Source organism: Lepidochelys olivacea (assembly GCF_965140295.1).
Source record: "Lepidochelys olivacea isolate rLepOli2 genome assembly, chromosome: 1".
In the NCBI taxonomy this organism is placed as follows: domain Eukaryota; kingdom Metazoa; phylum Chordata; order Testudines; family Cheloniidae; genus Lepidochelys; species Lepidochelys olivacea.
This window is the reverse complement of record NC_140411.1, coordinates 41,546,526-41,560,504: the sequence shown is the minus strand read 5'-3', so window position 1 is coordinate 41,560,504 and position 13,979 is coordinate 41,546,526. Positions and strand designations below refer to the sequence as shown.

The 13,979-nt window shown below is 45.4% G+C and overlaps 1 pseudogene across 1 annotated transcript; it reads left to right on the top strand.

The window, feature by feature from the left end:
• The first annotated feature begins 556 nt into the window (after window positions 1-556).
• LOC311514694 (gap junction beta-2 protein pseudogene) lies at window positions 557-8,106 on the top strand (annotated as a pseudogene). The gene is made up of 2 exons (XR_014714668.1): window positions 557-686; window positions 4,365-8,106. The product of XR_014714668.1 is annotated as a gap junction beta-2 protein pseudogene (transcript).
• Window positions 8,107-13,979: the final 5,873 nt, after the last annotated feature.

Here is a 13,979-nt window from a genome sequence, read left to right as displayed (position 1 = left end):
ACTACAGAGGTGCTGACACAGCTGCACGGATGCAGCATTGTAAGTGTAGACATGTCCTTAGGTTTCCCAGCGCATGGCCCTGTGTGTCTCTTGGACTGTAAACTCTTTGGGGCCTGGGGCCTCTCTCCTTTCCCGCCTTCTGCAGCGCCAAGCACGCGGTTGGCAGCAAGCAAATACTAAAGAGCCCTGCAATAATAATATTGTGGCAGTAAGAAAGCCTGCGGGGGCCTGTTTTTACACTCAGGGAGAGACAAAGGCATTTTGGCCCAAATCCATTGCTTTAGGGGGCTGAAAGGAGGCGAGGGGGAGGCTGTGAAGCGACTGGGAGGTGCAGAGGGCTCTGTGTCAAGGGTCACTCTGCCATGCAGGGGGCAATTGCCCCCTTCCCATGGGTGGCTCGGCCCCTCTCCGAGCTCTTGGGAGGGGCTGGGAGAGGGACTGGGGGCGGTGCGGCGGGAACGGCTGGAGCCAGGCCCGACGGAGGAGACGGGAGTGGGGGCAGCGCCTCAGCCCGGCTCGCTCCGGGGAGGGGGAGGAGGCGGAGGCGGGGGTTAAAAGCCGCTGCCGGGAGGAACCTTTTGGAGACAGCGGCCGCTGGGACCTGAGGCGCCCGGACCGCCAGGAGCCCTGCCTGCTCCGGGGCGCTGATCTCCCGCCGCCGCAGGCTCCGCGCGTTGCTGAGACAGGTGAGGGTCCCTCGCGGCGGGGAATCCGGAGTAGAGCGGGAGCGTGACGGCATGTGTGTTTGCGCCCACAGGAGAGGAATCCGGATTAATATGTGGGGGGTGTCCTGCTCGCACACGAGGGGGGATGCGGAGGGAATACTGCGTGTGTACTACGCAAGGAATCCAGATTAGAGGGCAGTGTGTCTGTGACCGTGCAGGACTGGAGGAATCCGGATTAGAGGGGTGCTGTGTGTGTTACTGAAGGAGCAGTCCGGATTAGGGGGGCGCTGGGGGTGTGTGGCTGCTCGAGGAGTCTGGATTAAAGAGGAGTTTGGGGGTGAGTGCAGGAGCAGTCGGGATTAGAGAGGCGCTGGGATGTGTGACTGCTCGAGGAGTCTGGATTAAAGAGGTGCTGGGGGTGTGACTGCAGGAGCAGTCTGGATTAGAGGGTTTGAGGCAAACTCTTGCCGTATTTAGATGAAGTTTCCTTTTTCAGTTCTTTTTCTGATTGGGGTCTCGTTTGTGGATATCCCAGCCCTGGAGCAGTGAGGGTGCCTGGTGGCAAGAACGCGGGATTTGCAGGCTCTTTACTAAACTGGGACATCTAATTTAAAAAGACTAACCACAGCAGAATATACCAGGGAAGGCTGAATGAGGGAAAGTTCAGGCTTCGGGGATAAAAGGGAATTTTTCAGTGTTACATTTAACCCAGTGCATTTTGATCTCCTTCACTTTTGTTAATATTTTATCATGAATTGAGTGCAGAGAGGTTAGCAGCCCTGGATTTGAACTGCTCAGCATTACTTGAACGAGTAAAGCGGAAAATGTGCTAAAACAGCTCAAGCAATACTGACATGTCAAACCTTACTTGGCTTGTACATGCAAAGTCTTGTATAGGAGAAACACCTGGTTTCCTTGAGGGTGAAAGGAGTGAGTTCTTAAAGAAATTATCGTGCATCGCTGCTTAATGACAACTTGCTTTCAGTGTCAATATTTTAATTAAACTACCTGTCGTTAAACCATCCTACTGTTTACAATCTTGAATTTTTCTAGGAGTCAATGAGAGTCTGCTATTGATTTAAATAGAAGCCGGACTAGACACATGAAGAACATGTGCTGTGATTTTTATAAGATTTTTATCACTCTGTATATTTTAACTATAAAAATCGGATTTTCTAATAATTTCTGTGAAGGTAGTGACAATGTGAGTATTCAGGGTTCATGTTGTCAGTTCCAACAACTGATTTAAATGCTCCCATAGTGGAAGGAGAGAAGGAAAAAGTGCTTCATGTCCAAAATCTCTACAGGTACAAGTGGATTCATATCCACAATGCAAATTTGCTCTTCTTCAGCACTCCTGTTGGATATCAGAGTGGCAATTTTAAAGAGACAAGGTGGGTGAAGTAATAGCTTTTTCTGAAAGAGACAAGCTTTTGAGTTTACATAGAACTTACACAGAGCTCTTTTCCGAGCAGTTTTAAACTCAGATGTGTGATAGCACATCCAATGCATGCGATGAAGTGAGCTGTAGCTCACGAAAGCTTATGCTCAGATAAATTGGTTAGTCTCTAAGGTGCCACAAGTACTCCTTTTCTTTTTGCCAATATTTGCAGTTCTTTTCCTACTTTCAATCAATTCGTACTAGTCCAGGTTTTTTTTAACGATCCTTTTTTAATTGCTGAGATTTTATGTGATGAGTGAGAGTAGGTTGTTAGCAGAAATATACAGCATCTGATCATGGTCAAGGGAATAGGTCATCACAGAAAGCAATACAGAATGGGACCAACTTGTGTGGTGGGAAAATAGAGGGAGGCTAAGAATTTCAACCACCTTTTCAGGGCTGCCTTTTCTCCTTTATCATTCAGTTTCTCCTTCCCTTATCACAGCAGTAAATCTCTGATATCTCCTTCTACTTTAAAGCCTATCCCCACAAGCATATCTGCCATGTCAAGAGATTGTGTTACTGTTATAACATGCTAGTCCTCTTTGTTGGCATACCACTTGGTCTTGCCTGTGTAGACTACAATAAACCCTGTTGGAATATGTTCAGGGAGTATAGTTTTATAACATGAGCTTTGAGTACAGTAGACTTGCATGTGTAGACAGGCCTTTAGGATAGACATTCACCTCCCATGTGGCAGAGAAGCCCAATAATTGCTGCATGTTATAGGGCAAACACAGTGCATGATCCTTCCTCCCCTGGTGGAGGGTGTGTCACCTTCCAACAGGCTTTTATCCATGGCCAGCTTGGGTCTCCCACACAGCAGAATTGAACATTATTCCTAACGGATAATGAACCAGCCCTGCCAGAGTTTTATCTGCTGTTTCAAAGTACTTTGTCTACTTCATCAACAATTCCCAACAACTGTGTTCAGTGAATGATCCATGTCTCAAGGCGGCATATCAGCATCAGCAGAATTTACGCTTTCATTTTAAAAAAAAAAGTTTCTTTACTGGTTGTGAAGAAAACTTTCCAAATGGGAAGTAGTGTAGCACTTGCTGTGCTTTAGAGAGACTGAAACAGCACTAATGAGAGGTTTGACTTACTCCCAGCGCTTGTCTACACTTAAAATGCTTCTGCGGCACAGCTGCACTGCTTCAGTGTACACACCATCTACGCTGACAGGAGGGATTCTCCCATTGGTGTAGGTAAGCCACCTTCCTGAAAGGCGGTAGCTAGGTGGATGGAAGAATTCTTCTATAAACCTAGCACTGTCTACACTGGGGCTTAGGTCAGCTTGACTGCGCCACTCGGGTGTGGATTTTTCACATCCCTGAGTGACATAGTTACGCTGACCAAATTTTCTAGGGTAAACCAGGACTTATTTATCTCATTTTGGTGTTAATTCTGAAAACTAAGGCCACATCTACACTAGTGAACTTACAGTGGCACAGCTGTACCAATGCAGCTGCTCCGCTGAAAGATCGCTCATGTAGCCGCTCTGTGCTGACAGGAGAGAACTCTTCATCGACATTATAACACCACCTAAATGAGCAGCGGTAGCTATGTCAGTGAGTGAAGCTCTCCCGCCGACATAGTGCTCTGCACACCCCTGACCGACATAAGTTTTTTCCGACATAAGTGGTACTGTAGACATGGCCTAATTACATTTCAAATGTCAGCATTAACTGTTTAGCTGATTATTTTTTTAGCATAAACATCCACCTCCTATAATGTCTGTATCCAGTCTGTGGATGGAGGCAGTGGTGATACATGGAGGTGGGTCAGCCATATCCTTCTGGCCCCTTCAGAAGCTTAAAAAATTGCTCTAAGAGGGGGATGTCCTGCAGTGCCAGCCTTCTTTCCCTGACTCTGGGGTGGAGGAGGGTTGAGAGGGAAGCAGCAAACTACTGCTGGACTTTTCCCACAGAGATGGAGAACTCTGAGAAAGAACTGAGGACACAGGTGAGAGGAGGGCTCACTTATTTGTTGGCCTAACCATATCTTAACCAACAACTCCTTTGGAAATGTTAGCACCATCAGAGATCAATATAATTAATGCACTAGTAAAATGTTTGATTCCATCATCTTTTTAAAATATGGGCAGTGCAAATTAAAATGACTTGTGTTTGTCTATTAGTCTGTTTACCTGCAATGCTGGGCTAGTGCCAGGAAACCTCCCAGTTCACGGAAGTTATGGTATTGATTTTCTAATCCTTGATAACTGGTCCTTTGGTATATTCCTCTTGTCATATTAGGTCAAAGGACACAGAAGAGAAGATGGACTGGGGAACATTGCAGAAGATTTTAGGAGGTGTGAACAAACACTCCACCAGTATTGGGAAGATCTGGCTCACTGTCTTGTTCATTTTCCGTGTTATGATTCTCGTGGTGGCTGCAGAGAGAGTCTGGGGAGACGAACAAAGTGATTTTGTCTGCAACACTCTGCAACCGGGATGCAGAAATGTTTGCTACGACCACTTCTTCCCCATCTCTCACATTAGACTGTGGGCCCTCCAGCTCATCTTTGTCTCGACTCCTGCGCTTCTGGTGGCCATGCATGTTGCACACAGACGGCATGAGAAGAAAAGGCAGCTCACAAGTGGTGAGAAAGTGGATATTGAAGAACTGAATAAACAAAAGTATCATATTCAGGGCCCCTTGTGGTGGACATACACCTGCAGCATATTCTTCAGAATCATCTTTGAAGTTGTCTTCATGTATGTGTTTTACACCATGTATGATGGATACCAAATGCCTCGCTTACTGAAATGTAGTGCGTGGCCTTGCCCCAACACAGTGGATTGCTTTGTTTCTCGACCCACTGAGAAAACAATGTTTACTATTTTCATGCTTTCTGTGTCTGGGATCTGTATGCTGTTAAACTTGGCTGAAATGTGTTATCTGGTGATAAAATTTTGTATGAAAGCACCTAGGAAACCAGTAACTTTTAAATAGCTCCCCACTTATCAGAATATTTTCTCCCCCAATGTCCTGATAGGTATAAAAAACAGTGCTGTTTTTCAGGCTGAATGAAAATAAAATGTAAACATAAAATGTAATTTATTTTAAAAATCTGATAGCCCTCCCATGAAACTTACTGAGTTTTTAAAGATCATGTATGTGTGCTGAATACTCCCTTAGCTGAATACTCAGAGAGCATGATCCTGCAAGCTGTAGCTTTTCAAATTTGCAACTGGTAGAAGAGTAAACCCTGTGCTGATTCTAGTGTTAAGAAGCCAGTGGAGTGTAATCATTTTAAAAAGGAATACACTTGTGTGCCTCTCGCTGTGGGAGAGGCCAGAGAGGGGAGATCCACATGTTCCTAGCACATAGTGTGTGTTGCACCAATCACTTTCAGTGATGAAGCTGCTAAGAAGGGTTTGTGTCTGAATGGGACAGAGCTTTGGTTTGGGGCATTTTTAGGCATTCTCTAGTTTTAGAGACTCTCCTCGCTGCACTGGGGAAAGAGGAAGGCAGAGAGGCAACTGCATCTATGGTAGGGTCCTTGTTTCTCTCTCCCAGCAATCCCCGCGTTCATGGAGGGAATGTGTGTGTATGTGTGTGTGTGTGTATATATATATATATATAGTATGGATACATACACAGCCTAGTACCGTATTTTTCAGCAGATTCCTTCTAACTGATCTCAAAGGGGGTGGGTTGTTCAGTTCAGCCAGTGGTGAAACAAGCCATGGCAGTATTGCTTCCATGGAGGCAACCACATGGAAGTTAGCATTGTAGGGGGTGGAATTGGAATCCCTTGCTCATTCCCTGGGACAGGCAATCAGGCAAACACCTCCTTCCCATATAATAATTTAGAGAAAACATGAGGCTGGGGTGCCCAAAGGCTTTCTTCTTCCACTCTTGCCCTGCAACACATTTTTCCAGGGAAAGGGGTGGTGCTGAGGGCCTCAGTTTGGTAGGTTCAGTTCTAACATTTGAAAAAGATTTTTTACCAAATAATTGGCCCTCCTTCAATTGCTTATTTTAAAAATTTGTGCTGACGAAAGAACAAGGAAAATTGTTTCTTTATCATTCCATTTTGTATTGCTCAGGACAACTACTGTACTTCAACTCTTATTGCATAATACATAGCAGGACGCACCCTCGTAGTGTTCCGACACAGTTCTCTTCTTTCTATCCTTTCTGGGTAGCACTTAACTGTAAAGCCTTCTCCAAATCCTTAACTAACCCACGGTAGGGTGTATCAGTCGTCAACACTCTCAGTTACAGTGTGAGTCACTTGTCCCTCATTTCACAATGTACACAGGAGGAGTTAGATGATCCCTAAAGATCTAAAATAACGCTGTCTAGGCATGAGAGATGTATGTTATAGGAACCTTCTTTTTCTTTTAACGTTCCCATTGTTAAGATGTAAATTGCATGTAACCAAGTGGAGGAATAACAAGAGTGCATCTGGCCCTGTATCTTTACAGTATTCTCAGTAACCATTAAAATTTACATATTTACATGGGGAATTTCAGCATTACATGTAGCAATACAATTTCAGCACTTCTCCCAAGTGGCTACCCATTAGAAGTAACTGTAGAGAGCCAGTTACTCCTGTTATGGGCTGCAATAACTTGGTATGCCCAGAGAGGGCATATTTTAGGGGCAGCATGTAGAGTATCTAGGTTTCTCCCCTTACATCTGTTGTCGCCTGCAATACATCCCAATTTACTGCTGTTGGAGGAAATGAGGATGCACTGATTTAGGCAGGGTAGCATGTGGAAATATTGCTAACCTGCATCACCTCATTGTGCACTGGAAACGGAACACAAACAAGTTACTACTACTGATGTATTGAGTATCAGCTGGTACGTCGGGCCCCAAACCAGGTATGTTCATTACAGGCTTAGGTTGGGTGGACTTTCAAAATGTACAGTCAGAAATCTGATCCCTAATGGGGGGAGGAAAAGAAATCAAAGCAGCATTATCAGAAACATGAGCAAAACTTGAAAAGTAAATAAGAATTAAATGGGAAACTCTGTCTGTATGAGAACATCCTTCATCCAACTGTGGTGAACAAAAGCTTTGCCATGCAGCATGCTTTTGCTTGGTTCCTGCACAGTTACATGTCCAACTACAAAAAGAACAAACTGTTTCCGCACTTCCAAAGCTCTAGTATTATGTTTGTTTTGTAACAATTATCATTTTTACTTAATTCAGAACCCATAACTAAAGCACTTGTAATGGCTGAGGTTCTGTGTTACTTAAAATGCTATGGTGTACAACTGTCTAGTGAAAAAGTAAATTTACTGTCGAAGGAAATGTAAGCTCTAACACCACTTTCAATAGCCAAGAGATACTGTAAATAGAGACATTTTTAACTTACATGACAGGTTAGTTAGTTTTATAAATAGTTACATGGCGTGCTAGAGTGCCAGCTTTATGAGCTGGTAATGGAATGATGTGTATGCGTGTCTAGGTTTCTCCCCTTACATCTGTTGTCGCCTGCATCAGAAATCGGTTGTCCCGTCTACCGAAGGCTTTACAGCAGCAGAGCAACAGCTGGAAAGACTGGTGATAAAAGGTTTACCTCCTTCCTGGAAAGGTGGTTTTACTACAGTCTGGCATTGGGTGCGGGGGCCGTGTTAGGACATGCTAGCTTGACAAACTACAGATTTAAAGGAATTTGCAAGTGGATGAAATGAAGATGGTCCACAACTGATGAGAATCTCAGGTTAATTATTTTCATCTAACAATTTAGCTACTAGGTCTCCTGAAGCAGTTAGAGGGATTGGAAAAGCAACTGGGACTGCCCATGCATGGTTCTGATCCTGAATTGTAGTGTTAGTGATACTAACCCTAGCTGGGTTTTATCTGTAAGATTTTCTTTGTTTATATTTTTATTTAGCTAAGGAATTGATGTGTAGAAACGTGTTGTTTGGACATTTCCATGGGAAATAAGCCTTGTGAACCCATTTTTGTGTGGCCCCATTGCATGCCTGACTTGTTACAGAGAGATACTGTTCAAATAAAAAATATAATTCTCTACTGGAGTTGTCTTGTGTTTTTTCCTCAAGTGCATTAGAAATGTTTGTTTCTTGTACATGTTGCCTAAAATCTTTTCAGATGAGTTCAAAGGCTATTTGCAGCAAGCATGGCAAAATGGTGGGGAGGGATAGCTCAGTGGTTTGAGCATTGGCGTGCTAAACCCAGGGTTGTGAGTTCAATCCTTGAGGGGGCCATTTGGGATCTGGGGCAAAAATTGGGGATTGGTCCTGCTTTGAGCAGGGGGCTGGACTAGATGACCTCCTGAAGTCTCTTCCAACCCTAATCTTCTATGATTCGATAGGGTCAGAATTTCATGCAAAATCTTCTAACTAAAACTACAAACAAGGCTATAAACTATCCTAAAAGAAACATTCAATAACACTCCAAGTAAGGAGGGGAAAATACTAACTTCTTCTAGTTCACAAGTCAACTTTTTTTTATTTGGTTTTGTTAGTGAAAGACTACATCCTCATGAGATTCACACTGAATTATATGGAATGAGCAGAAACTGGCATGCTTCAGCTACAGCCATAAACCCATTATTACAGGGTTTCTTGGACAAAGCAACTTGTAGAGCTATATAGTGTAATGATATTTGATCTTTGCCACAATATTTTGCAGTATGTCCTCTTCTAAATGCTAAAATCTTGAAGTCCATGCAGAGCGTTTACTCACTCCTTAATCTATTAAAGCCAAGGAGAGTTTTGCCCAAGTAATGCATGAGTAAGGACTTGACTTAACTAAACAAATCCCACAACAATCAGACTCTGGTATTTTGGACTATGGGTAGCAAGCAGGGGTAGAGCACTGCCTGCTGCCAGGAGTAACCAGCAGCCTGTGAAAGAGCTTCCTCCCTGTGAAAGAGCGGGTGGTGATATTGCTGTCCCCTCCAGCTGATTGCTCCCCATCCTAGGAGGTCTCCATATGCATATTTTCAATGAGTTCTTTGTGTGTACAGCTGCTCCTCAGCCTAGCTACCTTCTCCTGTAGCTCTCCCACCTGCTTCCTGAGAGATTCTACAGTAGGCACCTCTTACACGGGATGGTCTCCCCAGCCTGGCTTTCTAAGGGTATCTCTACAGTACGAAATTAGGTCAATTTTATAGAAGTTGATTTTTAGAAATCGATTTTATACAGTCGATTGTGTATGTCCCCACTAAGTGCATTAAGTCGGCGGAGTGCGTCCTCAATACCATGGCTAGCATCGACTCACGGAGTGGTGCACTGTGGGAAGCTCTCCCACAGTTCCCGCAGTCTCCGCTGCCTATTGGAATTCTGGGTTAAGCTTCTGCCTTATGGGGCAAAAACATTGTTGTAGGTGGTTTGGGATACATGTCGTCAGTCTCCCGTCCCTCCCTCTGTGAAAGCAACTGCAGACAATCATTTCGTGCCTTTTTTCCTGGGTTACCCATGCAGACGCCATAGCACAGCAAGCATGGAGCCCGCTCAGCTCACCATTGCTGTTGTGAGCATTGTAAACACCTCACACATTATCCTGGAGCATGTGCAGAACCTGGCTAAGAAATGGCAGCATGAGGACGATTGTGAAGAGGACATGGACGCAGTACTTCCTGAAAGCATGGGATGTGGCATTTGGGACATCATGGTGGCAGTGGGGTTGGTTGTTACAGTGGAATGCCGATTCTGGGCCTGGCAAACAAGCACAGACTGGTGGGACTGCATAGTCTTGCAGGTATGGGATGAGTCACAGTGGCTGCAAAACTTTCGCATGCGTAAGGCCACTTTCCTGGAACTCTGTGAGTTGCTTTCCCCCACCCTGAAGCGCAGGAATACCAAGATGAGAGCTGCCCTGACAGTTGAGAAGTGAGTGGCGATTGCCCTGTGGAAGCTTGCAATGCCTGACTGCTACCAGTCAGTCAGGACTCAATTTGGAGTGGGCAAATCTACTGTGGGGGCTGCTGTGATCCAAGTAGCCAATGCAATCACTGACGTTCTGCTATCAAGGGCAGTGACTCTGGGAAATGTGCAGGTCATAGTGGATGGCTTTGCTGCAATGCGTTTCCCAAACTGTGGTGGGGTGATAGACGGAACGCATATCCCTATCTTGGCACCGGACCACCTTGCCAACCAGTACATAAATCGCAAGGGGTACTTCTCAGTGGTGCTGCAAGCACTGGTGGATCACAAGGGACGTTTCACTGACATCAACATGGGATGGCCGGGAAAGGTGCATGATGCTCGCATCTTTAGGAACTCCAGGCTGTTCGAGCAGCTGCAAGAAGGGACTTACTTCCCAGACCAGAAAATTACCATTGGGAATGTTGAAATGCCAATAGTTATCCTTGGAGACCCAGCCTACCCCTTGCTCCCATGGCTCATGAAGCCGTACACAGGCAGCCTGGACAGTAGTAAGGAGCAGTTCAACTGAGCAAGTGACTGAGCAATAGACTGAGCAAGTGCAGAATGGTGGTAGTATGTGCCTTTGGACGTTTAAAAGCTCACTGGCTTTTAGATAATCATAGCAGGGACAAAGGAGAGACTAGAGGGAATATAGAGGGGAAATCTAATGAACATCTTAGATGTCTGTATACTAATACAAGAAGTATGGGGAATAAACAGAATAACTAGAAATACAACTAATTAATCACAATTAATTGCATTGCAGAGATTTTGTGGAATAATTTGCGACTGGAATATTGGTATAGAAGGATACAGCTTGTTCAGGAGGGACAGGCAGGGAAAAAAGGGAGCACGTTTTGCCTTATATATCAAAGATGTACACACTTGCACGAAGTCAAGATAGACGTGGGAGGGAGACCTGTTGAAAGTTTCTGGATAAGAATAAAGGTGTGAAAAAACCCAACAGCGATATCATGGTCGGGGTCCACTGTAGATCACCTAACCAGAAAGAAGAGGTGGATGAAGCTTTTTTTAAACAACTAACAAAATCATTCAAAGCACAGAAGTTGGTGGTGATGGGGGATTTCAACTACCTAGACATCCACTGGGAAAATAACACAGCAGGGAACAGATTATCTAGCAAGTTCTTGGAATGCACCAGAGGCAACTTTTTATGTCAGAAGGTAGAGAAAACAACTAGGGGAGAGGCTGTCCTAGATTTGAGTCTGACAAATAGGGAGGAACTGGTTGAGAATTTGAAGGTGGAAGGCAGCTTGGTGAAAGTGATCATGAAATGATAGAGTTCATGGACAGCAGGAGGGAAAACAGAAGAATCAGGACAATGGACTTTGAGAAGGCAGACTTCAGCAAACTCAGAGAATTGGTAGGTAAGATCCCATGGGAAGCAAATTTAAGTGAAAAAAGTGGTCAGGAGAGTTGGCAGTTTTTTAAAGAAACATTATTAAGTGCACAAGAACAAACTATCCCAATGCACAGTGTCAAAGTCAGATTCAAGACTCACAAAATTTGTCAGACCACTCTGTTTGTTAGCAAAGCACTTTGCCAATGCACCCAGATATGTGAGCCTCCTGCAAAGGCTCAAGCTAACTTATTTAAACAGGTAAAGGAAAGCCAATTTAACATAAGAGACAAAAGGAAGCAGAAACTGACAAATATACATACATATCTTATTTGCATACTAACGTTTACCAATCTCCTAGCTCAGTAGGAGCTCTAAGTTAATTAGATTGATGACCCATTGTCTCACACTCCTTAATGTTTCTCTTCCTGACAACTATATTTCAACAAACCCTTCAAGCAGCATTTCTTTAATGAATTATAATTTCAATATAATTCATTCTACTTTCATAATAGGAAAGATAGGAAGTATGGCAAGAGACCACCCTGGTTTAACCAGGAGATCTTCAATGACTCAAAAAAGAGAGTCATACAAAAAATGGAAAGTAGGTCAAATTACTAAGGATTAATATAAAATTTTTTAAAAACCACCACAAGCTTGTAAGGAGAAATTAGAAAGGCCAAGGCACAAAATAAGATTAAACTAGCTAGGGGCACAGGGGATAACAAGAAAACATTTTACAAATAAACTAGAAGTAAGAGGAAGACCAAGACCAGAGTAGGCCCATTACTCAATGAGGAGGAAAGACAATAACAGAATGGCTGAAGTGTTAAATGTCTTCTTTGTTTCAGTTTTCACCAGCAAGGTAGCAATGATCAGATGACAAACATAGTGATTATCAGTGCAAATGGGGTAGGATCTGAGGCGAAAATACGGAAAAAACAAGTTAGGAATTACTTACGTATTACGTCTATATGTACAGCACTGCAGCGGCACGGCTGTACCTATACACCTGTGCTCCTGCAGCGCATGTGGTGAAGCTGGTCTATGCCAATGGGAGAAGCTCTCCTGCTGACATAGCGCTGTGCACACAAGCGCTTATGCCGGTGTATCTTACGTCTCTCAGGGGGTGGAATATTCACACTCTGGGCGACATAAGTTTAGCTGACACAGGTTGTAGTGTAGATGTAGCCTTAGGGCTTGGCTTCACGTGCCACATGACAGCGGCACAGCTGTGCCGCTATATCGCTTTATGGAGATACTCCTATGCCAACAAGAGATTTTCTCCCGTCAGCATAGTTAATTCATCTCCCCAAGAGTCAGAAGCTATGTCAATGGGAGAAGCTCTCCCATCAACATAGCACCGTCTACACAAGAGGTTAGGTTGCAGCTCTGGGTTTAGACAAGTTAGATGTCTTCAAGTTGTCAAGGCCTGATGACCTACATCCTGGAATACCTAAGGAACTGGCTGAAGAGAGCTCTGAGCCCTTAGCAATTATCTTTGAAAACTCATGGAGGATGGGAGAGATCCAGAAGACTAGAAAAGGGCTAATATAGTACCTAGCTATAAAAAGGAAAATAAGGACAACCCAGAAACTATAGACCAGTCAACTTAATTTTGGTACAGAGAGAGATAATGGAGCAAATAATAAAACAATCAATTTGTAAGCACGTAGATGATAAGGTGATAAGTAACAGTCTTCATGGATTTATCAAGAACAAATCATGTCACACCAGTCTAATATCCTTCTTTGACCGAGTAACAAGCCTTTAGTGAGGCTTTTTATACTGTCTCACATAACTTTCTCATAAGTAAACTAGGGAAATATAGTCTAGACTGGTGGTTCTCAACCTATTTATCATTGTGGGTCGCATACGCGGCCCACAATGTGCTACCTGGGCTGGCAGGTTGAGAACCACAGTGTGCCTGCCCAGCTGCCCCCATGCCCATTGCCGCCCACCCAGAGACCCCTCCACAGAGTGGGGCCAGGAGTGGAGCCTTGGGTTGGTTGACCCTGGAATCTGCTGTGCGGGGCCGGGTGGCAGCCCTGACCCTGGCCCTGGCCCTGTGGTAGGGCAGGCAGGCGGCAGCCTGGAGCCTGATCCTGCAGGGTCGGCCAGCAGCCCTGATGTTGACCCCGGACCCTGACCCCATGGGGCAGACCCCAGATCCCGAACCCCGTTGGGCTGGGTGGCAAGCCCAGGCTGGCAGCCCCAGATCCTGGTTTCTGCGGGGTTGGGTGGCAACCCCAAACCCTGGACTCTGTGGGGCCAGGCAGCAGCCCTGGACTCTGCAGGGCCAGGCGGCAGTCCTGGACCCTGGACCCTGAGGGGCCGGCAGGCGGCCCCGGATCCTGGATTCTGCAGGGTTGGGTGGCAACCCCAAACCCTGGACTCTGTGGGGCCAGGCAGCCCCCTGACCCTGGACCCCATGGGTTCGGCCAGCAGCCCTGGACTCTGTGGGGCCAGGCGGCAGCCCCGGACCCTGGACCCCTTGGGTCCGGCCAGGAGACCTGGATTGTGCAGCGCCAGGCTGCAGCCTCGGACCCCAGACCCCAGAGACTGCAGGGCTAGGTGGCAACCCCAGACCACAGACCCCTGCCATTCAGGGTCAGCTGGCAGCCCCGGCCCTGCCTCACTGGGCAGCCCAGACC